Source organism: Chelonia mydas, chromosome 1 (assembly GCF_015237465.2).
Source record: "Chelonia mydas isolate rCheMyd1 chromosome 1, rCheMyd1.pri.v2, whole genome shotgun sequence".
Taxonomy (NCBI): Eukaryota; Metazoa; Chordata; order Testudines; family Cheloniidae; genus Chelonia; species Chelonia mydas.
In genome coordinates this window covers 147479684-147506074 of record NC_057849.1, presented here as the reverse complement: position 1 = coordinate 147506074, position 26391 = coordinate 147479684, and the positions used below count along the sequence as shown (strand labels likewise).

The following is a 26391-nucleotide window of genomic DNA, read 5'->3' as shown; positions in this document are numbered from 1 at the left end:
CACCTCCATCCTCCATGCTGCATCCCTCCCCCATCCTATCCCGCCCCCACACCTACCCATCCCAGCCCTGTACCCCTTACAGCACTCTCCCACCCAACCTCTCCACCTCCCAGAGCCGCCACCACCCCCATGTCCCTCACCCCCACAGCCCTGCATCCCATTCACCTCCATACACTGCTGCACTCCCATTATGTCCCTATACACCCTTGTGCCCTCCACATCCTCATGCACCTGTAGCCTTCTGCCTCCCCCCTGCATCCCCATCCACCCCACATACGCCCCACCCCTTCCTCTCTCCTTCACTGACCCCTCTCACCCCCACCCTGCTCTCATCCTTGGCCTCTTTCCCTCTCCGGCCTCTCTCCTCCATCCCCACCCCTATTTTTCCCCCTCCAGTCCACCCCTCCTCCCTTCCCGGCTGGGTGATTTAGGCAGCCCCTGGAAAAGTATATGAAAAAGTGTCTCTGTAAGTGTGTGCATGCATGCATTGTATGTGTGTAAGACACTGTGTGTCTTTGTGTAGGGAGGTGCGTGTATTGCCGCATGTGTGTGTACCTATGTGAATAAAATTTGCATCCTAACTCTTTCGCTTTTATTCCTTTTGCTGGCTTGTGCACAAAAAATTGGTGACATAAAATGTGTATATTCATTTCATAACAAGTTTTTAAAAGAGAAGGGAACTCTAAAAGAAATGTTCTTAAAAAGTGAATGTTGTTGATGAGTAATTGCAGAAGAGACATTGTATCCCCACCCTTGTCTAGCTACATAATAAACTCTTTGTTGCAGACTCTCTCTTTTTATGTGTATGTCCAGCACCTACCACCCTGGAGCCCTGAATTTAGCTGGGGTCTCTAGGCATTAAACAACAATTGTAATAATGAATAATTTGGAATTTATATGTGTTTACTTTAAATCAAAGCTGCAGAAGCTATCGGAAGCCTGCATCCCAAGAAAGGGGAAAAAATTCATAGGCAGGAGTTGTAGACCAAGCTGGAGGAGCAAGCATCTCAGAGAGGTGATTAAGAAAAAGCAGAAAGCATACAGGGAGTGGAAGATGGGAGGGATCAGCAAGGAAAGCTACCTTATTGAGGTCAGAACATGTAGGGATAAAGTGAGACAGGCTAAAAGTCAAGTAGAGCTGGACCTTGCAATGTGAATTAAAACCAATAGTAAAAGGTTCTATAGCCATATAAATAAGAAGAAAACAAAGAAAGAAGTAGTGGGACCACTAAACACTGAGGATGGAGTGGAGGTCAAGGATAATCTAGGCCTGGCCCAATATCTAAACAAATACTTTGCCTCAGTCTTTAATAAGGCTAAAGAGGATCTTAGGGATAATGGTAGCATAACAAATGGGAATGAGGATATGGAGGTAGATATTACCATATCTGAGGTAGAAGCAAAACTCAAACAGCTTAATGGGACTAAATCGGGGGGCCCAGATAATATTCATCCAAGAATATTAAAGGAATTGGCACACGAAATTGCAAGCCCATTAGCAAGAATTTTTAATGAATCTGTAAACTCAGGGGTTGTACCGTATGATTGGAGAATTGCTAACATAGTTCCTATTTTTAAGAAAGGGAAAAAAGAAGTGATCCGGGTAACTACAGGCCTGTTAGTTTGACATCTGTAGTATGCAAGGTCTTGGAAAAAATTTTGAAGGAGAAAGTAGTTAAGGACATTGAAGTCAATGGTAAATGGGACAAAATACAACATGGTTTTACAAAAGGTAGATCGTGCCAAACCAACCTGATCTCCTTCTTTGAGAAAGTAACAGATTTTTTTAGACAAAGGAAACGCAGTGGATCTAATTTACCTAGATTCCAGTAAGGCGTTTCATACCATGCCACATAGGGAATTATTAGTTAAATTGGAAAAGATGGGGATCAATATGAAAATTGAAAGGTGGATAAGGAATTGGTTAACGGAGACTACAATGGGTCCTACTGAAAGGTGAACTGTCAGGCTGGAGGGAGGTTACCAGTGGAGTTCCTCAGGGATCGGTTTTGGGACCAATCTTATTTAATCTTTTTATTACTGACCTCGGCACAAAAAGTGGGAGTGTGGTAATAAAGTTTGCGGATGACACAAAGCTGGGAGGTATTGCCAATTTAGAGGAGGACTGGGATATCATACAGGAGGATCTGGATGACCTTGTAAACTGGAGTAATAGTAATAGGATGAAATTTAATGGTGAGAAGTGTAAGGTCATGCATTTAGGGATTAATAACAAGAATTTTAGTTATAAGCTGGGGACGCATCAGTTAGAAGTAATGGAGGAGGAGAAGGACCTTGGAGTATTGGTTGATCATAGGATGACTATTAGCCGCCAATGTGATATGGCCATGAAAAAAGCTAATGCAGTCTTGGGATGAATCAGGCGAGGTATTTCCAGTAGAGATAATGAGGTTTTAGTACCATTATACAAGGCTCTGGTGAGACCTCACCTGGAATACTATGTGCAGTTCTGGTCTCCCATGTTTAAGAAGGATGAATTCAAACTGGAACAGGTACAAAGAAGGGCTACTAGGATGATCCGAGGAATGGAAAACTTGTCTTATGAAAGGAGACTCAAGGAGCTTGGCTTGTTTAGCCTAACTAAAAGAAGGTTGAGGGGAGATATGATTGCTCTCTATAAATATATCAGAGGGATAAATACTAGAGAGGGAGAGGAATTATTTAAGCTCAGTACCAATGTGGACACAAGAACAAATGGATATAAACTGGTCATTGGGAAGTTTAGACTTGAAATTAGACGAAGGTTTCTAACCATCAGAGGAGTGAAGTTTTGGAATAGCCTTCCAAGGGAAGCAGTGGGGGCAAAAGATCTATCTGGCTTTAAGATTAAACTCGATAAGTTTATGGAGGAGATGGTATGATGGGATAACATGATTTTGGTAATTAATTGATCTTTAAATATTCATGGTAAATAGGCCCAATGGCCTGTGATGGGATGTTAGATGGGGTGGGATCTGAGTTACTACAGAAAATTCTTTCCTGGGTATCTGGCTGGTGAATCTTGCCCATATGCTCAGGGTTTAGCTGATCGCCATATTTGGGGTTGGGAAGGAATTTTCCTCCAGGCCAGATTGGAAGAGGCCCTGGAGGGTTTTCGGCTTCCTCTCTAGCATGGGGCATGGGTCATTTGCTGGAGGATTCTCTGCTCCTTGAAGTCTTTAAACCACGATTTGAGGACTTCAGTAGCTCGGACATAGGTGAGAGGTTTTTTGCAGGAGTGGGTGGGTGAGATTCTGTGGCCTGCGTTGTGCGGGAGGTTGGACTAGATGATCATAACGATCCCTTCTGACCTTAGTATCTATGAATCTATTGCATGCTAGGTGTACACATGAATACATGTGTGTATCTGCATGTAGGTGTGGATTCTACAGATTTAATTATATAGGTATCTGGACAGGTGTGCATTTCTGTGGATTTGTATTTGGGCTTCAGGAGTGGGCCTTAATTGACCCATTACAGCTGTGATAACGTGTGGTCCTAATTCCACACATAACATTACAATAACTTAAGTGAACAAAAAATATGGAGCTGGTTACGAAAAATGGGAGGAGGGGAGGGAAAGAATCATGAAAACCTTTGTGAAATTTCATTTAAAAAAAAAATTACCTGTTTTGACTATTTGGCTGCCAACTCTTGCGTCCTGTAACAAATAAAATCTGAACTTAGCATAATACATCTGTCAAAACAATATATATGCCTGTTTGGGCCTTGCAGTGAAAATGAGCATGTGAGCGAGGGTGCGGGAGAGCAAGCGGACTGGGAGGGTAAGTGGTAGGAAATGGGCCAGGGAGGAAGTTCTGAAGCACTCCTGGGTGCTTGATATCGCTGCCTCTTGGAGAGCCTTTGGTTGGAGCCCAGTGGAGAGGGAGGGCACCCAAGCGCTGTGAAAAGGGCACAACACTTCCCCCTGGAAATAAGAGGGATAGAGATATTGTAAACCCTGAGGCAAGAGTGCAGAGGTGGGCTGAAGACTTTCTTTTGTGGGGACTTAATATATTTTTGGACTGTTATCCCAGAAGTGGTTGGACTCAATTGGTGACCTGGATGGAGGGCCCAGGTTCTGTCTGCTAGGAGAGGGACTGCCGCACTGCTGAAGTGAATGCTGTAGATGGGGAGGGCTAGAGTCCAGTGACCTATCCACTAGGCATCATAGAATCATAGAATATCAGGGTTGGAAGGGACCTCAGGAGGTCATCTAGTCCAACCCCCTGCTCAAAGCAGGACCAATCCCCAATTTTTGCCCCAGATCCCTAAATGGCCCCCTCAAGGATTGAACTCACAACCCTGGGTTTAGCAGGCCAATGCTCAAACCACTGAGCTATCCCTCCCCCCAAAGTGGTGTGACAAGGCACCACTTATCACTAGTGGTAAGTGGTGCCTTGTCACAGGAGAAGAAGGTAGAAGGAACCAAATGTGACCAATGCTAGTCATGTTGCTTGATGTTCACTGGAAGGCACTCAAATGCCACAGTGAGGGGCACAATATAAGAATTTGAATAGAGTAGAAGGAAGTATGAGAATCATAAATTAGAGGTGACAGAAACCTCTAAGATCATCCTGTCAGTTTTCCTATATTTCCTGCAGCATATATTTTTATCTAGTTATTTTACACAACTAGGTTTCCAACACTTTGCTAAGAAGACTATTTCATAGCCCAGTAGACCTGGCTGTTGGAAGGATTTTCTTGATTTTTTTTTTTTAACTTCAAATTTTCCCTTTTAAAATTTCCTTGCATTGTTTATAGTTTATAGTGCCACATGCTACACCTCTATTCCTGGGGTCAGATTATCACCTCCCATAGTAAAACCTGCAAGAGGAGTACTGGGGAGAGGAAATGTTCCCAAAGATTCCCCACACCCCATTTTGTCAGGGGGAATGGTTGCCCTGGGTGGTTGCCCAGGCTCCTGTACATCCACTGTGGCTGTTTCCTAGTTCAGCAAGAAGTAGATCCAAGATGACTTCTGCTCTGCTTAGAGTCTACTTGTTGGATCATAAAAGCCGTCTTCTGTGTAACATGAACCTCTGTAATGACGCTTAAATTTAGTTGTATCTGTTAACAGGTCCAGGAAACTTTGATTTCCATTCTCCTTCTATCATACTGGTCTGTAGCACATGCCTTGAGTTTTTGTTTTGCCTTCGTTTTCATTCCTTGTATTCTTATTCAAAAGAAGTTTTCCATCATACTCTATTGTAGAAATCCTATTGTAGAAGCTTTCATTACAAACATTAGGGGCAAATTGACATTAAAAACAAAGTACCTATTTCTATGTTGACATAACCCAGGAACAATCTGTACAATAAAAAAAAAGCCCTTTTATAGGAAGAGCTGAAAATCAAACGTGCTGGAGCCATGCTTTACATGTAATGGTAGAAATATGAATTTGAGCCATTTTAGAAAAAAACTTACTGAAGATTACATTAATGCAGAGCTGCTATTCTAAGGAAAACAGTCACAATTTCTCTTGCTGATGTTCGACTGCAAGTGTAACTCATGCATGGTTTTTAAAAAACATGATTGGTTGCCTGCAGTGTTGTAGCTGTGTCAGTCCCAGGATATTAGAGAGACAAGGTGGGTGAGGTAATATCTTTTATTGGACCAACTTCTGTGGGTGAGCAAGACAAGCTTTCAAGCTACACAGAGCTCTTCCTCAGGTCCAGGAAAGGTACTCCGAGTGTAACAACTAAATACAAGGTTGAACAGATAGCTAAATACAAGGTCAAATAGATGGAATATGTGCTATCTGTTCAACCTTGTATTTAGTTGTTACACTAGGAGTACCTTTCCTGGACCTGAGGAAGAGCTCTGTGTAGCTTGAAAGCTTGTCTTGCTCACCCACAGAAGTTGGTCCAATAAAAGATATTACCTCACCCACCGTGTCTCTAGGATGACAATCTATCAGTTCTAGGATCTATACATGGGGTCTGCATAGGTGTCTGGCTCTAATTCAGCACTTTAAAATGATATCAGTGCAAGAATCAGATACCCAAGGTGCACGCTCACTACTATGGTGGCCGCTCATATTTAAGTGGGGAATAAAAACCTAGACATAGATCCCTTGAAATGAAGATGTGACTGACATCCGTTTCAAAATAACTATCTTTTAAAGTAACTTGGAAAGCAAACAAGCTATAGACAGGTTTCCTTAAACAATGCACAGAAGTACCACAGCATATAATAACCATCTTTATTACTGTATATCATGCATGTTGATTGCACTGTATTTATGTTTTTATATTGCAAAATCAATGAGATGAACACATGCTACAAAAGGAGAATTTTTGTGTGCTTTCATAGGATTTAAAACGTTGTGCATGTAAGAAAATCATACAAACGACATTAGACATGAAAAGAGCTAACCTTTTAAATGGCCAAGTTAAATAAGCTACACTTAGGGCTAATATACCTTACCTGTTAACACTCACATGGAATATGTTTCTTTTAAATACACTAATTGACCAATGTTACATATCACTATCTGCACCTGTAACTTTATGGCAAATCCTATATTATCTGTTAATGTAAAGCTGTTTTTACAGATACAGTTTTGAAAAGCTATCCTGGAGTGAAAAGGTCCTCAAAAGGTTCAGTCATATTCAATTTGGTGAGATCATGTGTGCCGCAAAAAGCTTGCTTTTAAATGTGCATTTTCTGTGCGGGAAATGGAATCTCAGAGGCAGGTGGAAAGCCTACTTTTGTAGTAATGGAGCTAAAATCTTGCCATATAAATGTTTGCTTCATGTGATTTTTCAGAAGCAATTTAAATCCACAAACCAAGGGAAAAGTCTAAAACTAGTTTGTTGGATTGATTTCACTTCAACAAGATTACCTTAAAATGCAATGCATTTTTTTGGTAGAGTAAGAATGTACATGTATATTTTTACTTGAAAAAGAAAATTTAGGGAATGCTTCTAAATTTCCATTTAGGATTTGTTGGTTTACACTAAAAAACCTGATTGTGAAGGGGCAGCTGTCGGAATGCATTGGAAGAGCTTAAACAGAGGGGTGGTGTTTTGTTCCGTTTGCAAACTAAAAGTTTCTGTAAATAAAAGATTTCAAAGACACACTTTATCACCTTCTTATACCAGCTGTGCATATTCTAAAGTCAGGCTCTAAACCAAAGTCAGTAATGTAACTTCTCTAAATGTATTTAGGCTTTGAAGAAAAACACCTTCTGGGCCAAACTCTCTAATAGCATACCTCCATTGACTTCAGCAGTGAATACTTTAGGCTGTTGGTTATGACCAGTGTTGACCAGGCCAGAAATCTGACTTGCATAGTAATGCAGAGCACTAACGACTAGGCCAGTGGTAGGCAACCTATGGCATGTGAGCTGACTTTTCAGTGGCACTCACACTGCCTGGGTCCTGGCCACCGGGCCGCGGGGCTCTGCATTTTAATTTAATTTTAAATGAAGTTTCTTAAACATTTTAAAGACCTTATTTACTTTACATACAACAACAGTTTAGTTCTATATTATAGACTTATAGAAAGAGACCGTCTAAAAATGTTAAAATATATTACTGGCACGCGAAACCTTAAATGAGAGTGAATAAATGAAGAGTCAGCACACCACTTCGGAAAGGTTGCCGACCCTTGGACTAGGCTATTTGGTGAGCCTCTGATACACCAAAAATTTAAGCCCTGATATTTAGAATGCAGCTCAGGTCTCCAACATTGTAACAAAGCATCAATTGCCAGACTTAAAAACTAACCTTTTACATTTAACATTAGTTAGACTAAGTTCTTTGGGGCAGGGATTAGTCTTTATGTAAGCACAGTGTCTAGAAAAATGAGATCCTAACTGGGGCCTCTGTGCTATCTCAGGACAAATAGTAAACATAAAGAGCAATTGGGCTGTGGCACAGTAACAAAACCCAAACCCATACTGAAGGTTACAGAGTAGCAGCCGTGTTAGTCTGTATCCGCAAAGAGAACAGGAGGACTTGTGGCACTTTAGAGACTAACCAATTGATTTGCGCATCAGCTTTTGTGGGCTACAGCTCACTTCATCGGATGCAGAGAATGGATAATATCACGGCAAACCTGGTGGCTGACCTTTGTGACTTTGTCCTCACCCACAACTATTTCACATTTGGGGACAATGTATACCTTCAAGTCAGCAGCACTATGGGTACCCGCATGGTCCCACAGTATGCCAACATTTTTATGGCTGACTTAGAACAACACTTCCTCAGCTCTCGTCCCCCAATGCCCCTACTCTACTTGCGCTACATTGATGACATCTTCATCATCTGGACCCATGGAAAAGAAGCCCTTGAGGAACTCCACCACGATTTCAACAATTTCCGTCCCACCGTCAACCTCAGCCTAAACCAATGCACACAAGCGGTCCATTTCCTGGACACTACTTTGCTAATAAGCGATAGTCACATAAACACCACCCTATACCAGAAACCTACTGACCGCTATACTTACCTATGTTTCTCCAGCTTCCATCCAGGACACACCACATGATCCATTGTCTACAGCCAAGCTCTACGATACAACCACATTTGCTCCAATCCCTCAGACAGAGACAAACACCTACAAGATCTTTATCAAGCATTCTTAAAACTACAATACCAACCTGCTGAAGTGAAAAAACAGATTGACAGAGCCAGAAGAGTACCCAGAAGTCACCTACTACAGGACAGGCCCAACAAAGAAAATAACAGAATGCCACTAGCTGTCACCTTCAGCCCCCAACTAAAACCTCTCCAGTGCATCTTCAGAGATCTACAACCTATCCTGAAAGATGACCCATCACTCTCACAGAACTTGGAAGACGGACCAGTCCTCGCTTACAGACAGCCTGACAACCTGAAGCAAATACGCTCCAGCAACCACACAACAAAACACTAACCCAGGAACCTATCCTTGCAACAAAGCCAGATGCCAACTCTGTCCACATATTTATTCAAGTGACTCCATCATAGGACCTAATCACATTAGCCATGCCATCAGGGGGTCATTCACCTGCACATCTACCACACGATATATGCCATCATGTGCCAGCAATGCCCCTCTGCCATGTACATTAGCCAAACTGGACAGTCTCTACACAAAAGAATAAATGGACACAAATCTGGCATCAGGAATCATAACATTCAAAAACCAGTCGGAGAACACTTCAGCCTCTCTGGCCACTCAGTAACAGATTTAAAGGTGGCAATTTTGCAACAGAAAAGCTTCAAAAACAGACTCCAAGGAGAAACTGCTGAGCTTGAATTAATATGCAAACTAGATATCATTAATTTGGGTTTAAATAGAGACTGGGAGTGGCTGGGTCATTACACATATTGAATCTATTTCCCCATCTTAAGTATCCTCACACCTTCTTGTCTACTGTCTAAATGCGCCATCTTGATCATCACTACAAAAGTTTTTTTTCTCCTGCTGATAATAGCACATCTTAATTAATTAGCCTCTTACTCCACCTTTTCATATTCTCTGTGTGTGTGTATATATATAAATGTTCCATTCTATGCATCCGATGAAGTGGGCTGTAGCCCATGAAAGCCTATGCTCAGATAAATTTGTTAGTCTCTAAGGTGCTACAAGGACTCCTGTTCATATTGAAGGTTTACACTCCACCTTTTATGCATTCTGCATTTGATTTGTGGCTGTATGTGGAAACCTCATTGGTTTCAATTAAGTCTTCAAAGAAGCTACAGATTTAGAGAGATGTGTCCTGTGCATTTTGGCTACACTGGGGACTGAGACCCTCTTCTATACGCCTGTGCAGCCACGCTAGACGGGCCTCCATAATGGTTCTGGGTACAGGGACGTAGGTCAGGAGCAGGGCTGTGCTACAGACATCTTGCTCTACCAAACACCAGCAACTAGAAAAAATGCCACTGTTGCCTTTTATCACGTCTGTGGTTACAGCTCTGACATGAGATGAGGGAGACCCAGGTTCAAGTCCTTACTCTGTCTGATAGAGAGCAGGGATTTGAACTTTGGTTTCCCATAGAGCTGCGAAAATATCTACTTGAATCTTCCAGACCTCCCATGCACCTTGGAATGGATTCCTAGGGCCACAGATTTCTCCAGGTACTAGCTTGGAGTAACCTCTGCAGAACGCTCCACTGTCACACCAGAGTCTGGCAAACAAGTGCCTTCTGCATCCAGTGAGGTTCCCTGGTGTCTGGACCAATTATACCTTTCAGCTTCACCAGACGGTGCTGTAGAACAACTTTCATTTTGACACGGTGGAAATGTAACCTCAGGTAGTAGTTTAAGGTTGTACTATTTTTCATATTTGTGTATTTGTTAATCTAAAACTGTGTCTGTGCTTGTTTAAAAATGAAAAATTAGGTAAAAAGCATTTTACATGGTAAAGGTGGAACAGTACAGCAGGCACCCAGGAAGAGGACTAGAGAGAGAGTTTAATCAGCCAATGAGAATAATTTGAGTACCCCTTCATTTACATTCCAAAAGCACAAATATCCATGACTTGGGGCTGAGGGAGAACAAAAACAGCAACTGAAATGCACTCTTTAGAACCTGGAAGTTGAAACAACATGGTTTGTGCTGTGTTTTGATTTAGCTTCAATGTGTTGAGTGAGTCATTTGCTAAAATTTGGAGACTAGAATTAGAAATATGTGCATGTCACAAGCCCGGCCTAAAGCACAGATGGTATATTCCAAGGGAAAGGACTAATTTGACATTTGACATTTTTACCATGATTAAAGTTCAAGGATGAAAATCTGCCTCTGGTTAAGTCGATGGCAAAACTCTCATTGACTTCAATGGAGCCAGGATTTTACCCCAGTTTTGCAGTGTGGATGACAAGAAGTTAAATTCTAAAGCAAACAGTAGAAATAGGTTGCAGGGCCTTCTTCAGAAAGGATCTTGCAAGTCTTTACAGTCTGTAGTCATCCTGAGTGCCAACCCAGATTGGCATGGATCTCCTGGACATTTCCTCATGGATGGAAGTCAGTCACCTCAGCAGCGCTGTCCCCCTCCGTGGACTTGCCTTCATTGAGGCTAGGGACTTTCAGAGGGCATGACCTAAGGGACAAGATAAGGAGGGATATGCACGGCTCCATGGACTGTGCATAGAAAAACTCAGTCAGCTATCAGGAATGGGCAGTTTAGGGTTAACTTCCAGTGGCGGAGGCCCAGGCAGGAAGGCTCCAAAGGGGAAAAGGAGAGAGAGTCTGATGCAGGTGATTACGGGAAGAGCAGGGATAGCCACACCAAAGTTTCATCAGCTGATATCCAGAATATTCAGTACGTTTTAAAATATGATTTTGTCAACATATGATAGCCTCTAGCTGCAGTGACTCTTTAATTTTGTTTTAATTACACCATTTTGTGGCTAAATGAATTTAAAAAAACTTTTTTTCAAATGGAAACTGGCTTTTTGGGGGGCTCTAAAAGTATAAAGAATTCCTAGGTATGTAAGTCTCAAATGCCAAATTGTTGCTTTTTTTTAGGTCAGTGTAAACATTAGTTTCCAAGCTGAGGCCTTGTATACTAAGTTTCAATCTGAAGAAAGAGTTCATAACTGAGATAGCAACCCTTGAACATAAACAAGATCTATAATTAAAATGACCCTCTTAACTCTAGCATTATGATTGCATGGTTCTTAAACACAAACCCTCTGCTTTCCTATTACGTAGTCTATTATTGGTTCCTGTTGTATGCCCTAATTAACATCCTACCTTGAGTAGGCCCTTGTCATGCTTTCCAAAATATCAGGGTAACTTAGGAGTTCTCATGGGAGGGGCCTGTGAAACAGTAATGGGCAGTCAAATGCTAGTTTTTAACGTGCTATAGAGCTGCGAAGGAGTGTTTAAGGAGTTGTATTTCATGCTGCAGTTTGGTAATGTACACATCTTTCCAATGTGGGAAATAGTTCATATTCATATACTCTTCACCAGAGGTGAAAGTAAGCTGGTACGCCCCAGTACGGCATACCGGCAAGAGCCGGTGCACCATACTAGGGCAGCCTGGCTTCCCCAGGGGGCAATTTAAAGGGCCTGGGGCTCCTAGCAGTGGCTGCTGTTGGAGTCCTGGGATAACGGCTGTGGGGCTCCGGTGGCTATTTAAAGGGCCCGGGGCTCCCCTGCTTCTACTGCCCCAGCCCTTTAAATAGCCGCCAGAGCCCCGCCACCGCTACTCCAGGGCTCCGGGGGCTATTTAAAGGATGGGGGCGGTAGAAGCAGGGGAGCTGCAGACCCTTTAAATAGCCCCCAGAGCCCTGGGGTAGCAGGGGCTCCATGGGCTATTTAAAGGGCTGGGGCTCCAGCTGCCTCTGCCACCCCGGTCCTTTAAATAGCCCCTGGAGCCCCGCCTCTTCCCCAGGGCTCCAGTGGCTAATTAAAGGACCAGGGCAGTAGAAGCAGGGGAGCCCCGGGCCCTTTAAATAGCCCCCGGAGCCTGGGGCTGCTGCTGCTAGTGCTACCCCAGTGGGGGAGGAGGGGCACTCACCTTACAGGCTGGACTGGGGCTGACTCTGATCCCCTCAGCCCCGCCCCTTCCACCCTAGGCCCTGCCCCTTCTGGGGGCCAGAGCTGGCCCCAGCATACTGGTAAGTCACTCGACTTTCACCCCTGCTCTTCACAGATTCCTGTAAAGATTTGTCAATCTAGCAAAACTACCATTTAAACTCAATTATAGGAAGACCTGAAACTTGAGAGGCAGCAGTGTGGATGGCTACTGGAGGGGCCTACAGTGTAATACGAGGCCAAATCCATCCCTGGTGTAACTCCACAGAAATGGATGGAATTCGGAGCTGAATTTAGGCTATATTTGAATTCCACTAAATTCATCTCTGTAAGAAAAACTGGAGAATATTTTTTTTTAACTTTAATTATACAAAAGACCCTGGCTAGTCCTATGGAAAATATGAACTTTTAGAATCACACAAATTGCTGCATTTACTGACCACTTGACATGTCATGACTTAGGAGTTCACCGGCACATGTGAACTGAGCTAGGATGCCATGGGCACTGGGGAAGGGGTGCCTGAAGAAGAGGAGGCCACAGAGATTCAGAAAAATGGGAACAGATAGGAAAGTAACTGGGGATCTGGAGTTAGTGAAAGACAGTGGTCTGAGATAAACCAAATCCCTAGATCATGACAGATACACCAGGTCAATGATTTAATGACACATAGTTGGAAACTAGCTTTCAGCCCCTGGAAATGGTCTCTCCAGGATCTCGGGGCAGTGCAATGGTAAAATACTCCATTACCACTGCCTATCCTGTACCTAACCTCTGGCTCAAGAATGGACCAATTGCATCCAATTCAATATATTTCATAAGCACTAATATTTACTTATGTTTTTTAGTAGAGGGAAAAAAACTCCACCCATCTTCATATAATGCTAGGATTTACGATAACTCATCTACAAAGTTCATTGCTTTCTCTCTAGGTATTTATAACATGTTAACCACATGCTATTCAAGTATCCTACCACTGTCCATAAATCTAGAATCCTTTTCCCTTGCTTCTCATGAATGTTCATAGGAGAGAATTATTTTTTGTTTAGTGTTTGCAAGACTGTGGAATGAGGGAGTGATGCAGACACCTGTGTATATGGATTCCAACAAATATTTGCACCAGAAATCTCAGATGCTCATGAGAATGCATTGGTGTCACAAATGACTTACTCCACCCCTCCTCCCACTTATTAAAGCTTTGGTTATCCAGTCAGGCAGCAGAAACTGTATCATGTGACTTAGGAGGCTAATGGAAACAGAAAATTATGCATGGTGAATACTTTGGCAATGGTGCAGTGACAGGTTTGAGAGCAACCCACAGTCTGAAATATGTTTGCATAAAGCATTTGCTGAATAGGGTGACCAGATGTCCTGATTTTATAGGGACAGCCCTGATTTTTGGGTCTTTTTCTTATATAGGCCACTATTACCTCCCATCCCCTGTCCCGGTTTTTCACACTTGCTGTCTGGTCACCCTATGGCTGAATCACTTAGGTAACAAATGAGTTAATAAAACAGACCTGTTCACATAACAAGCTAACAGAAAAAGTACTGAAATGGTAATAAATTATTTGTTGTAAATAGTTTGCCATGTTTTAATGATGACTCTCCACCCTCTAAAAATCTGGGGATTTTAAAAGTGAGACTCTTGTGAATAACCTGTTGATAGACTTGTTTGTCACCAACAGTTCAGAGCAAGGAAAAGGGTCACATTCCAGTAAGAAATTTTGGTGGAAAGTTTCAGATTTCCCAGATCTGCGTTTCTGGCTCTGTGCTGAAAGAGCTTAAAATCAGTTTCATGCTTGTCCAGCGATGTCTCAGGAAAGGCTAATATGAAAATTAGGCTGGCTTGAGCGGTGGGTTTACTTGCACACACCCTCTGGAAAAATCTTACATATTTAGCCTCTGTCCCTATGCCTTAAGGGATACGAAGGGATCACTAAACAATTAGTCAGTTGTTGTGGCCTGAAGGTGATTCAGTCAACGATTTTATGCTGCTTTTTGTGTGTGGTCTCTATCCTTTCCTGTGTTAGACGTAGGCACTTATTTAGTTCAAAATAGTATTTGTACAAAATGTGACATTGAATTCTCACTTATGCTCCTTCCAGCAAACCCAGGGGATTTCAGCCTGCTGGGTTCTCATTTGATTTTTGTTCATTATTATTTTGATGTAGCATTGCTAATGGGTTGTGAAATTTCTTGTGCTGAGTATTCAGCTTCTTTACCACATTCCTGCATTTGGCAATTGTGGGAGAGGGTTACTACAGAACTGTGTGATGGCATCTGGATGGTTTCCTTTTCATACCCCTGCAGGGATTGTAAATCTTTACTTGTCATTTTCAAAGGCTTAACAAAGGAATTAAGGGGTCCCTTAGCATTGGAAAAGGAAGGCAGTTCAGCCACTGGGCTTACATACTTAGGACTTTGAGAGGATTTTGTCCCCATGGAGTTGAGACAGCCGAAATCGAAGCTAAAGAAGACTAAAATGAAGTAGGCTGTGCAGACAGAGAATATTACGTTAAGGAGTACACAGGCATTATTAAAAATTGGAATACAGTGCATGATACTTGCATATAAATGATCTGGAGGGGGGCAGAGAGGAGAGTCTTGGGGAAAACCAATTTAATATATTGGTCACTGTTATTACCAAGATGTTAATGACACATCCCATAGCTCTGTACTATAATCCTATTTTGGAATGAATTATGTCTTTGCAATGGAGATTGACTGAAATCTCGGTTGTATGTTGTAGACTTTTACCTAATCACAAATTCTAGACTAAATAACCATGCCAACTTAAAATGATTAAACACCAAAAACTATGTTAAAGGACATTATTAAGCTTGTAAAGTCAAGCAGTCAGAAACTAGGAAATACTAGAATTAAGGTGGTCTGTGCAACCTTGATTCAGTCCCCATGTGTACATGCATTAGGATATAGAAGATCACATGATAACACACTTCTTTTTTCCTGGTGGACCCCTGCCTCCTTCAGTGCACAGAATGGATGGCGCTTGCTTAATGAGCAGCCATTCAATATTTTGTTTTCTAATAATTGTTCAGAGTGTGGCTCCATGATTTATACACACTCTGCCCTGAAGACAGAATTATTACTAATGAGCTTTTCTATGATTCCCCTCACTACAGTATCTGAGTGCTTCAGAAATATTAATTTATCTTCACAATACCCGTGTGAGAAGAATAGGTATTAACTTCATTATACAGGTAGTGAGCTGAGGCACAGAGAAACTGGGGTCAAAAGATTTCACTAATTTTGGGTGCCAATTCTGAGACACCTTGGGCCTGATTTTTCAGAGTACTTAGCATTACACTAGCACTTTGTGTATTCAGGTACAGCTCCCATTCACTTCACTTGCAGCTGTGAGTGCTCAGCACTTGTAGAAGTCAAACACCAAGGTCTCATGGGCACCTTGAGGGCAGGTCCTGTGGAAGGGTGCTCTCTGCCCACCACTCACCCCTGGCGCTCTGGAACTTGACATTGGGCCCATGTCCTGCAAGCGTCCCTGAGCAGCCCCCAACATGCAGCCTAAGTCGGCTGAATGACATCCAGTCGGTCTGTCCCCAAACCATGCCCAGAAAACATCTGTACGCACTTGTGCTTCATGCCATCTACTTCCTTACCCTCGTGTCCTGCCCCAACACAAAGGCTGGGAACTGCTGCCACCTGAGGAGGGCAAGGAACCCCCTGAGACAGTCTGTACTCTGCTCTGGTCCTTGCACACTCCAACTGTGGCCCCATAAAGTTGCAGGACCTCCGCATCAACCTCCACCTGGCACTGGCCAAGACAACCATCCACCGTACCTGGAGGAGGAAGCTGGATGTAGGGTCCCTATATCAGGTCCCTTATCCAATCATACTGTGGGACAGAGTTCCTCTGGGCAGTGTTGGCTGACTTCTTAGATGACTTTGAGAAGCAGTGGGCACTTGGGGATTCTCTGCTCAATATCCCCCTCTGGATCCCTGATTCTTTATCCCTGATCTCAATCCTGCTCCTGTTTTGATTTTTTTTCCCTTCATTGTCTCAAGAAGTCAGTTGAAGCCTGGACTTAGTGGCTTCAGTGTTGGGCAGACCTAGACCCCTCACTAGTACTACTAATAGTACACATGTTCCAACATCTGCAACAAATGAAGCAGGCATCTTACATGCAAGTTTCCTTCATTACAATAACCCCAATTAATCACCATAGCAGAACTATCCCATGCAATAAAGGATGCACAGGTCCTGTGGAAAAAACAGTATGTAATCATGAAATTAGAAATTGTATCATAAGGAATATGCATCAGAGTGTGAGGGGGAATTAAGGTTGCACAAGTCATCTTAATTCTGGCATTTCCTAACTTTTGGGTGCTTGACTTTACAACCTTAATGTTCTTTTAACATAGGAAACTACACACAAAAATGAAGTCTTTTAAAAGATCAAAATGAAAAAAAAAAATAATTGCATCATGTGACATTGTACTGATACTCACATGAGCCATCACCAGGGTTGGAACTTCCAGATCCCCTGCACTGACCTGTGCCAAGTGAGCTAATGGAGTAACTGATAGCAGTAGTAGGTTGTCATCCTCTCTGTGGACCATCAGTGGAGGGGATGAGATACATTTTGCCAGTTTCACGTGTATTTGCTAACTGCAGAGGGATGGTGAGATTCAGAACTTGGGTTCTATTCCAGGCTCTGGAGAGGAGTATGCTCTGGGGAGTATAGACTCTTGTGCTGATTTTCCCCTCAAGCTTGACCACATTTGCTCTGTTCCCTCCTAGCTGTCTGTCCCAGTCCTCTCTTTCCCACCTCAGGTTCCTTGCCCTAATGCCATCTTATTTTCCTCATCTAGCCTGTTCCAGTCTCTGCTCCTTAGGCTTCTAGTCCCAGTTCCTTGCTCAGCCAGTCCTAGTCTCATCCCTCTGGACTCCCTAACAGACCATCCCCCCTGACTCCTTGTCACCAGTCTCCCTACCTGCCCAGTCCAAATCTCCCTCTCTGAATTCCCAATTCCTCTTTCCTCTTCCTCTGCTAACCTTCAGTCCCTGTCTTCCCATCCCCACCCTCTGCTCCTTGTCCTTATCTACTCCCCCTGAGCCAGAGCTGTTATTGCAGGAAAAGTCCGGCTCCACCCCATGCTGGAGCATGTCCAATATGGAGGGAATCATCAAGTCATTCCCAGTTTCTTTCACTGTCCCCACCCACTCCACTTGCACTAGACTCCTTGTCCCAGTCTATTCCTTTCCCTCCCCTCCTGCTCTGGCTCTTGTCCCCTTTGCATTAAAGTTAAACAGTTTCCTCTTCCAAGCTGTCTGGGTGGTAGTGGGGAGGGCAGAGTGTCATTGAGAGCATAGCAGAGACAGTTTCCCTTCTGTTATGGTGCCTGGCTCCACCACAGTCAAGAGCAGCCATTACTCAGAGAGAGTCTGGCTTGGCTCCTCTAACGTAGAGCTGGAGCATGCTCAGTTGCTCCCTGGGGATGACTCCATGCATTGTCTGGTCAGTAATAGGAGCCGTGAAAGGCTGGAGCATACTTAGGGCTTTTATTCACATACAGCAATACAGTGGTGCAGCTGCACTGCTGTACCACTTTAAAGAAGTCACTGCTACGCTGATGGGATACCTTCTCCCATTGGCATAGTTAATCCACTTCCCTGAGACGTGATAGCTATATCAGCAGGAGAAGCTCTCCCATTGACATAGCGCTCTGTACGTGGGGAGGTTAGGGCGGTATAACTACGTCACTCCAGGGTGTGGATTTTTCACACCCATGAGCGAGATAGTTATACCAATACAGGTCTGTAATGTAGGCCTGGCTCAGTGAGGATAGAATCTTTGAGGATTTTAACTGCTAAACTCTAGGAAATCTCTGAGCATGGGCAAACTGATTTTTTTTCCCTCAGAGGCTTCGAACTTGGTCAAATTTGTGTGGCTTTTCATGAGAGGAGGGCAAAAAGGCACCCTGCTTCCCGTATCAATTTTGAAGTCCCTTCTCCACAGCATGGAGTTGCTAGAGCTTCTCAATGGAAAAAGTCACTAGAATTTTTTAACGTTGGCAAAACAATGCATTTTCCTCCTAATCTTGTCTTCAGTAATGGCTGAACCATTTGTGCTGAAATTTTCCAAAATATAACTCAATCTGAGATAGACACCTGCCATGGAAAATTTCATCCCAAATGTTTAAATCTGAGGTAAATTGTAAGCAATTAACAGCAGGGTCTTAGAATGGGAAGTCTTGGGCACACTTAATATTAGTTGGGGCTACCAGCCCTGCCTGTAGAGGGACTAGGGTCTATTGTGCTAGGCTCCATACAATCTTATCAGAAGAGACACAGATCCTACCCTGAATCTAAAAAGTTTACTTTCAAATTTGCAATATTTTATCCCCCAAAGCCCCTTGAACTGTGACTTTTTTTGTCTTTCATTTCTGTATGCCTTGATATCATGAGGCATATACAGAGCCAAACATTTTCCTTTGTAGCCAGCCAGCTGCTCTTCTCTGCTTTCAGTAATGTCACAATTTGGAACAGAAGTGAGTCTCGTGTCACACATGCACTGGATCATGGCATCAACTAAATGAATCTGGCAGGAGAAGAGTGAAGGAGAAAAGTTCTGTTTCTACATGGATACCATGTTAAGCAGTTATGAAGGACAAAGACGTATAGACAAACACATGACAGGTAAATATTCTTTAAAATTTGCCAGATAATTGGTTATTTCAAGTAATTAAACACGGCACTTTCCTTGCTTGAGTTCAGTACTTCTATTGAATTTCTTGCATCTAGAGCCTGCTCCTGCTTCCAGTGGAGCCACTGACTTTAGTAGATTGTCTCTGAGGCCCCATAGTAACAGATTCTTTAATAATGGTTGTCTCTCCGTCTCATTCTTCGGAAACAAACTTCTTACGCTATCTTGTGATTTTTTTTTCAAAGGCTTTGGTGGATCACATTCTTAGGCACCTATCTTTCTCCATTCATTGGTTAGGGAGCCTAGGTGCCTAATTCAGGTTTTGTGGATCACAGTGTTGTTTCTGTGATTTCTGGAGCTGCCTCAAAGTTAGGCATTCGAATGCTCAGCGACATAGTGCTTAAGTCCTTTGTGGAGCCGAGCCTCAGAAACTAGAGGGATGAACACCATATAAAGTACCTTGATGGAAGAAGAGGAGTTCCTCCATGATACTGTTGTGAGGTTAAGAAAAGCAAAAACAAATCCTTGATCATGATTTCTGTATTATATAGATTTTTCAATAATTATCACATCCCCTTTTCTAAATTCGCTGCTACTTCTTCAATGTTCAAATCCTGAGCTCAATAAAATCAGTTATTTCAAACGGACTGGAATTTGGCCCTAACAGAATAGACAGCCATGCATCCCTTCTCCAGTGGCTTAGCTCAAAAGTAAAACAAAGCCTTTCCACAAAAAATGGGTACTGGGGAAACTACCCCAATAAATCCAGCACATGTAAGGAGGAATGTTCGATAAAAATAAACAAAAAGGATCAGCTAAATTTTGTATAATATTTATGAGAACCATAAAATCCCTTTGCTGAGCACAGGGGACCCTGGAAGGTCATTATTCTCCTAGGCTAATCCCTGTCCAAGGCTTTCTGACCCTTTCCGGGATCGCCATAGCAATGAGTGCCTCTCCCAGAGGGCATTAACTCAACACTCAGTAGGTGAGAGCACAGAACTGATAAACATAAATTTTGCAGCAGTTTGTCAGAGAAATAACAACTTCAGCAGATATATAATTAATAGTCTGTCATACAAGTGTCCAAGCTGCACTTCAAGTCCAAATACACAGCAGTGATTTTCAGTGGATGAAAAATACACATGGACGATAAAGCCGTATTGAAACCAGATCAGACCCCCAAAAGCCATCAAGGAGCTCAACATATTGTAGTTCCTTCAGTTCAGTCAGGTCCAATACTAGGAAGCCAACATTCAGAAAATTCTGATGAAATGCCTCTGGGAGTCATTTGCAAGTGCAAAAATAAGGAAAGACTAGAAAAGGAAAACTCACACACACACTCCCAATTTACTTTTTCGTTCCACAGCGAAATTGTATAAAACGCTGTGCTCCTGAGGATTATTTTTCAGTCATAAAGCAGTCACAATTTTTTTTTTTTTTTTTACACCTAGTTCAGAGCTTTTCAAATTTATGTTGTAAATTTTAACACATAGGGTTAATAAATCAGGACTCTGTGGTAACAAATTATCAGACATAGTTATACATCAAAAAAGATAAATCAGAACTTAATGGTCAGGAAAGAAGATATTTTCTGATCAGACAGCTAGAGAACTAATTAGCATTGGTAAACCAACCAATGAGGTACAGCTGTGTTCTTAGTGAGGAAGCATAAATCTGACAGCAGAGTTAACATTAATCAATTTGAACTTCTTGTTTAATGTTTATAAATCAGTACATTAAATTAGATGAGGGGGTCTATAAATTAACACACTAAATTAGAAGTGTGTGGTTTCTGATGTCTAAACAAACACAAGTTTTGTATATAACCAAACAGCCAACAGATTTGCATTTCTAAATCAGATGAAGATTTATAATAAATCACAATTGTAAATAATGTTGAAATAAACACGCTGGCATGTTTGAAAAAGTCCATTTCAATGGGACAGAGCAAACCTGTGGATTTGAAATCAGTCTCATCTTCAGCATGCAAGGGGAATATATCAAAGACTGGAGAAGCGTCAGCAGATTCTCCCTACTTAAAAAAATCAAAATATTAGCTATTGACACAATTGTTACCTTTTAGTCTCGTCTACTTTTTTGAAATGCATGTGCTGGATATCCATAACTGAGGGCTTGGGGTGAAGCTTTAGTGCCCCCCCCCCAAGTGTTTCTTTTATTTATTAATGCATACCCTAATTTTGGAATAAAAGCTCATTTATCTTATTCTATTAAAAGTCAAAAAATATAGTCAAGATACAAACCTACTCAACAGCCATTTTATTTTTAACTCTAGTGCTGACCTCTTTCTCACTCCTTCCCCCTTCCCCCCACAAAAATTTGTCTATTTCCATGAGTTTGCAGCAGATAATATTATGGTATCTGACTTAAAATAACTCCATAAGAACATAAGAACTACCCTACTGGGTCAGACCAAAGGTCCATCTAGCCCAGTATCCTGTCTTCCGACAGTGGCCAGTGCCAGATGCCTCAGAGGGAATGAACAGAACAGGTAATCATCAAGTGATCCATCCCCTCTCATCCATTCCCAGCTTCTGGCAAACAGAGGCCAGGGACACCATTCCTGCCCATCCTGGCTAATAGCCATTGATGGACCTATCCTCCATGAACTTATCGATTTCTTTTTTGAACCCTGTTATAGTCTTGGCCTTCACAATGTTCTCTGCAAAGAGTTCCATAGGTTGACTGTGTGTTGTGTGCAGAACTAGTTCCTTTTGTTTGTTTTAAACCTGATGCCTATTAATTTCATTTGGTGACCCCTAGTTCTTGTGTTATGAGAAGGAATAAATAATACTTTACTTTTCCCACCCCGTTATGACTTTATAGACCTCTATCATATCCCCCCTTTAGTCATCTCTTTTCCAAGCGGAAAAGTCCCAGTCTTATTAATCTCTCCTCATATAACAGCTGTTCCAAACCCCTAATCATTTTTGTTGCCCTTTTCTGAACCTTTTCCAATTCCAGTGCATCTTTTTTTAGATGGGGTGACCACATCTGCGCACAGTATTCAAGATGTGTGCGTACCATGGATTTATATAAAGGCAACATAATATTTTCTGTCCTATTATCTATCCCTTTCTTAATCATTCCCAGCATTCTGTTTACTTTTTTGACTGCCACTGCATCTGATGAAGTGAGCTGTAGCTCACGAAAGCTTATGCTCAAATAAATTTGTTAGTCTCTAAGGTGCCACAAGTCCTCCTTTTCTTTTTGTGGATACAGACTAACACGGCTGCTACTCTGAAAACTGCACATTGAGTAGCTGATTTCAGAGAACTATCCACAATGACTTCAAGATCTTTCTTTGCAGTCTGCCCTGGTCTTAACTATCTTTAGTAATTTTGTATCATCTGCAAATTTTGCCACCTCACTGTTTACCCCTTTTTCCAGATCATTTATGAATATGTTGAATAGGACTGGTCCCAGAACAGACCTCTTGGGGACACCACTATTTACCTCTCTCCATTCTGAAAACTGTCCATTTATACCTACCCCTTGTTTCCTATCTTTTAACCAGTTAGCAATCCACGAGAGCACCTTCCCTCTTATCCCGTGGCAGCTTACTTTGCGTAAGAGCCTTTGGTGAGGGACCCTATGCAGTTCATAATATAGGTTGCATCTGAAAAATCAGACTCTTCCCCCTCCCGCCCCCAGAGTAGGATGACCAGATAGCAAGTGTGAAAAATCAGGACACTTTTTTTTCTGGGAGGGGGAGAGGGGTTATAATTGCCTGTATAAGACAAAACCACAAATACTGGGATGTCTAGTCACCTGACCCCAGAGCGAACACTGATTTTCTTCTGCCTTCTCAGGTACCCTCCTGTGATTCTTACCCTTCCTCCCCCTGGCCAGCTATACAAACAAATAAAAGATGAACACATCTCATGCCAGGAGGCAGCAGGTTACGTGACCTATTTATATAAGAAACCTGCTGTACAGCATATGGGCTTGGAGAACCCTCCTCACCTCCTGGCGGTGTGTGAATTTAATGTGTGTTTTTTTTTTTTTACTGTGAAATGACCTACAGAGGCTCGTAGAGAACCTCATCACAAAAGTACCATAGAATTAAATTTAAGGCAAAAGAAAAGGGCAAAGCAATTCCAACAGGTGAGCAACACACAGGCAACCCTAAACTTCAAAGAGCTTTACCAGCACTAAACAACCGGTGATGCCTTAAGTATTATCTTCATTTAACAGAGGGAGGAAGCTAAGGCACAGAGAGGCTAAGGCCAAAACTTTCAAAGGGAGACAATTGCTCAAATTGGGCACCAAAATATTGAGGCACCCAAAATCAGTGGCCCCTTTTGAAATTAGGCTGTGATTTGACCAAGGCTGGAGAGTGTATCGGGACTAAAACTCAGTAATTCCTGCCTTGCGGTCCTGTGCTCAAACCCCACTTCCGCAAGGCCTCAGTCCTGCAAGTACCTGTGCATGTGTTGAACTTCAAACGCTTGAATAGTCCCATTCAAGTGAGGTGCTGTCCCAGAGAAAATACTACCAGTAGCATAAAAGTCACATAGGTGTTAGATCTATTTGGATATAGAAACAGGTACTGTTGGTGGACATGGAAATCTAGAGACAGAACATCGTCTTGTCATACAAGGAATCCAAGTTCAGCAGCTGAATTCCTGAGCTGGAAGCTGTGAGGTATATAACGCTCAGGCCCTATGGGCAGAACAAACCTTGGTTAGGGAAGTAGCAACCTGAGACTTCCAGTTTCTGCTAAACTCTGATTTTGTTACCTCATCCTCTCCATCCATTTATCTCTGCCCCCATTGTTCTGTTTTGTCCACCTGTCCCGTCCAACACCCAGACTGTGTAAGTTCTCTTGGGGCAGGGACTGTCATCTGTTTCTGTATAGCATCTAGCATAATGAAGCCTGGTCCTTAATTGATGTTCCTAGATGCTACAGTACTAACTCTAACTTTAAAAATAATGTTACTCTCTAATTACTTCCTGTGATGAATGAAGGTGTCAGCATTGACACAGTTAACAGAGGACAAATTGGTGTAATACACAGAGATTTTGGGGAAAGGGAATACTGGAAAAACTACAGGTAGCCACCAAAATACTTTTTAAAAGTATATTTAATACAAGCCACTCTTACTGGTTTTTAAAAAGTTAATTTTGGAAACAAACAAAAGTTTATGGGCTATATAGGGTTTTTTCTAAAATAAATAAATAAAATTTTAATAACTTAAAACAGAAAATAAATATCTAGAGGAGGTGTAAGATACTTAGCTTTTTTGTTGATAGTTAATTCACACTGTGGTAAAATAACACAGTTGTACCATAGATGGGATTTTTTGCCTCTCACTTTCCAAGGGGTTAACCTGTTCCCATTGACATAAATGATCATTCTCATGGGAGTTGGATTGGGCCCTTAATTTGGAGGTCTCTGGGCACCCATGTGTGAGGGAATATATTTCCATTTATATAACCAGCACACATGGATAACCACGCTCTCCATATTAAGGTGGCAGGAGACGTCCCATTTACAACTCTGTTAACCTCGCTTCACCGAGAAAGCCATGCATTCCTAATTTGGCAAGATGATGGAAACATTACTAATCTATATTTCTCGGTGGGTGAGGTGACAATGCATACAGTGGTGAGAGATTGTCTGAGTATTTTATTGGTGCTGTTAAATCTGCAATGGTGTCAGCATTTGAGCATTTATGAAGCTTCTCTAATACAGGCAATCCAAGTGAAAATTCAGCTTTGAGAAAGATACTCTGTCTCCTTTTTGGCTCATGCATGGCAGGGGCTGATGGGTCTGTAGTGGAGAGGGGGAATTTCGAAATTAAACATCCACAGCTGTCACTACACTATTTAACATTTCAAACAAAAAATGAGTACAAAGATTCCTGCTTCTAGCAATCTGCTAACTGGTTGCAAGATCTGCATTTGGGTATTTACTACCTGAAGTGACAGATGTCATAAAAGACACTGTTTGATGTGCTGGTGATGGACTTGTAACTCTTTCTTTTCCAGTGAGGGCTGGCAAAATATACTGATACCAATTAGAAATAACTAATCAGTAGTGGAGTAATCAACACACTTCAACTCATTTAGGGCCAGACTCTGCCCCTTACAAATATTGGGCGGTACTTACTCAACAAGTAGTCCCATTTCAATCAATGTAATGAAGGTATTATTTACTGTGAATAATGCTGGAAAAATCCGGTCTTTACTACCTTGCTGTACTAGGCTACAGTGAAGATGTACTAGTAAGCTACTCTAATATCACGTGGAATATGTTTAATTATGAATGTAATGTCTCTCTCTCTCTCTCTCCCTTTTTTAAGGTGTCTGAAAAAAAGATGGAGACGTGGCCAGAGGGTAAAATATTCATCTCCACCTAAGGCAGAGATCCATATCATGCCATTCATTTTAAAGCCGATTTCCCATTTATGTCAGTGTCCTGCTTAAAAATCAATGGCACAGTACAGCCTGGTATTGTCAGTGTATTGAGGTAGCCAAATCACCAGTGGGTGTGGTTCTGTGTCCTTTTGATTTTTTTTTCTCAGTTTGTAATGCAGTGCACAGCACTGGGCTACACAGTGTCACAGCACATTAAATCACTTCACATCTGACGTGATGCAACTTGACATAACATGTATGGAGGGTTGGAAGAATGCTATCTTTATGACTGTGGGCTTTCAACACCCAAGCTACGAAGCCTAGGCAGCCAGATGGAGATTCAGGGAGTCAGTGAATAGAGGTTTGTTTGTTTTTGTTTTTTTAAGGCAGATTACATTCTGGCATATTTTCTATAAAGGAAAAATCCCTCTTTTCAAAGGCCAATTTTCACAAATAAGTTTTCATTTATTTAATATTTTAAGTAATACTGAGACTTTTAAAATTCAAATGTTAAGTCCTTAAATATATTTTGCATCATATGCAAGTGAACAATCCTGTGAAAAGCCTGAAGAAAGCCCCTGGACCCTAACTCCAGAACCCAGCTGTAGTTCTAGAACCAAACTTATTTTGATATGAAGCTGAAGGAAAAATCTGAAATCTGAGCATTTAAAATGCAGATCTGGATCCAAACTCTCCCAAATTTTGGAGTTCATGGGTTTGATGTTCAGATATGACCTATTAAAGAGAGATTAATGCTGCAAATCTAGATCCAAACCTAGATCTGGGGCTGTGGTTTGGATAGATGGCTTTGGTTTGGTTCCTCCGTATCTCTCTCCATTGTTT

General features: G+C 42.0%; 1 long non-coding RNA gene across 1 annotated transcript in view; it reads left to right on the top strand.

The window, feature by feature from the left end:
* The window catches only part of LOC122464050, a 31652-nt gene extending 5565 nt beyond the window's left edge, over positions 1 to 26087 (top strand). The window contains exons 2-3 of the long non-coding RNA XR_006287894.1: positions 18987 to 19157; positions 25494 to 26087. This is a non-coding gene — a long non-coding RNA (uncharacterized LOC122464050). The remainder of the gene's footprint in view (positions 1 to 18986; positions 19158 to 25493) is intronic.
* Positions 26088 to 26391: the final 304 nt, after the last annotated feature.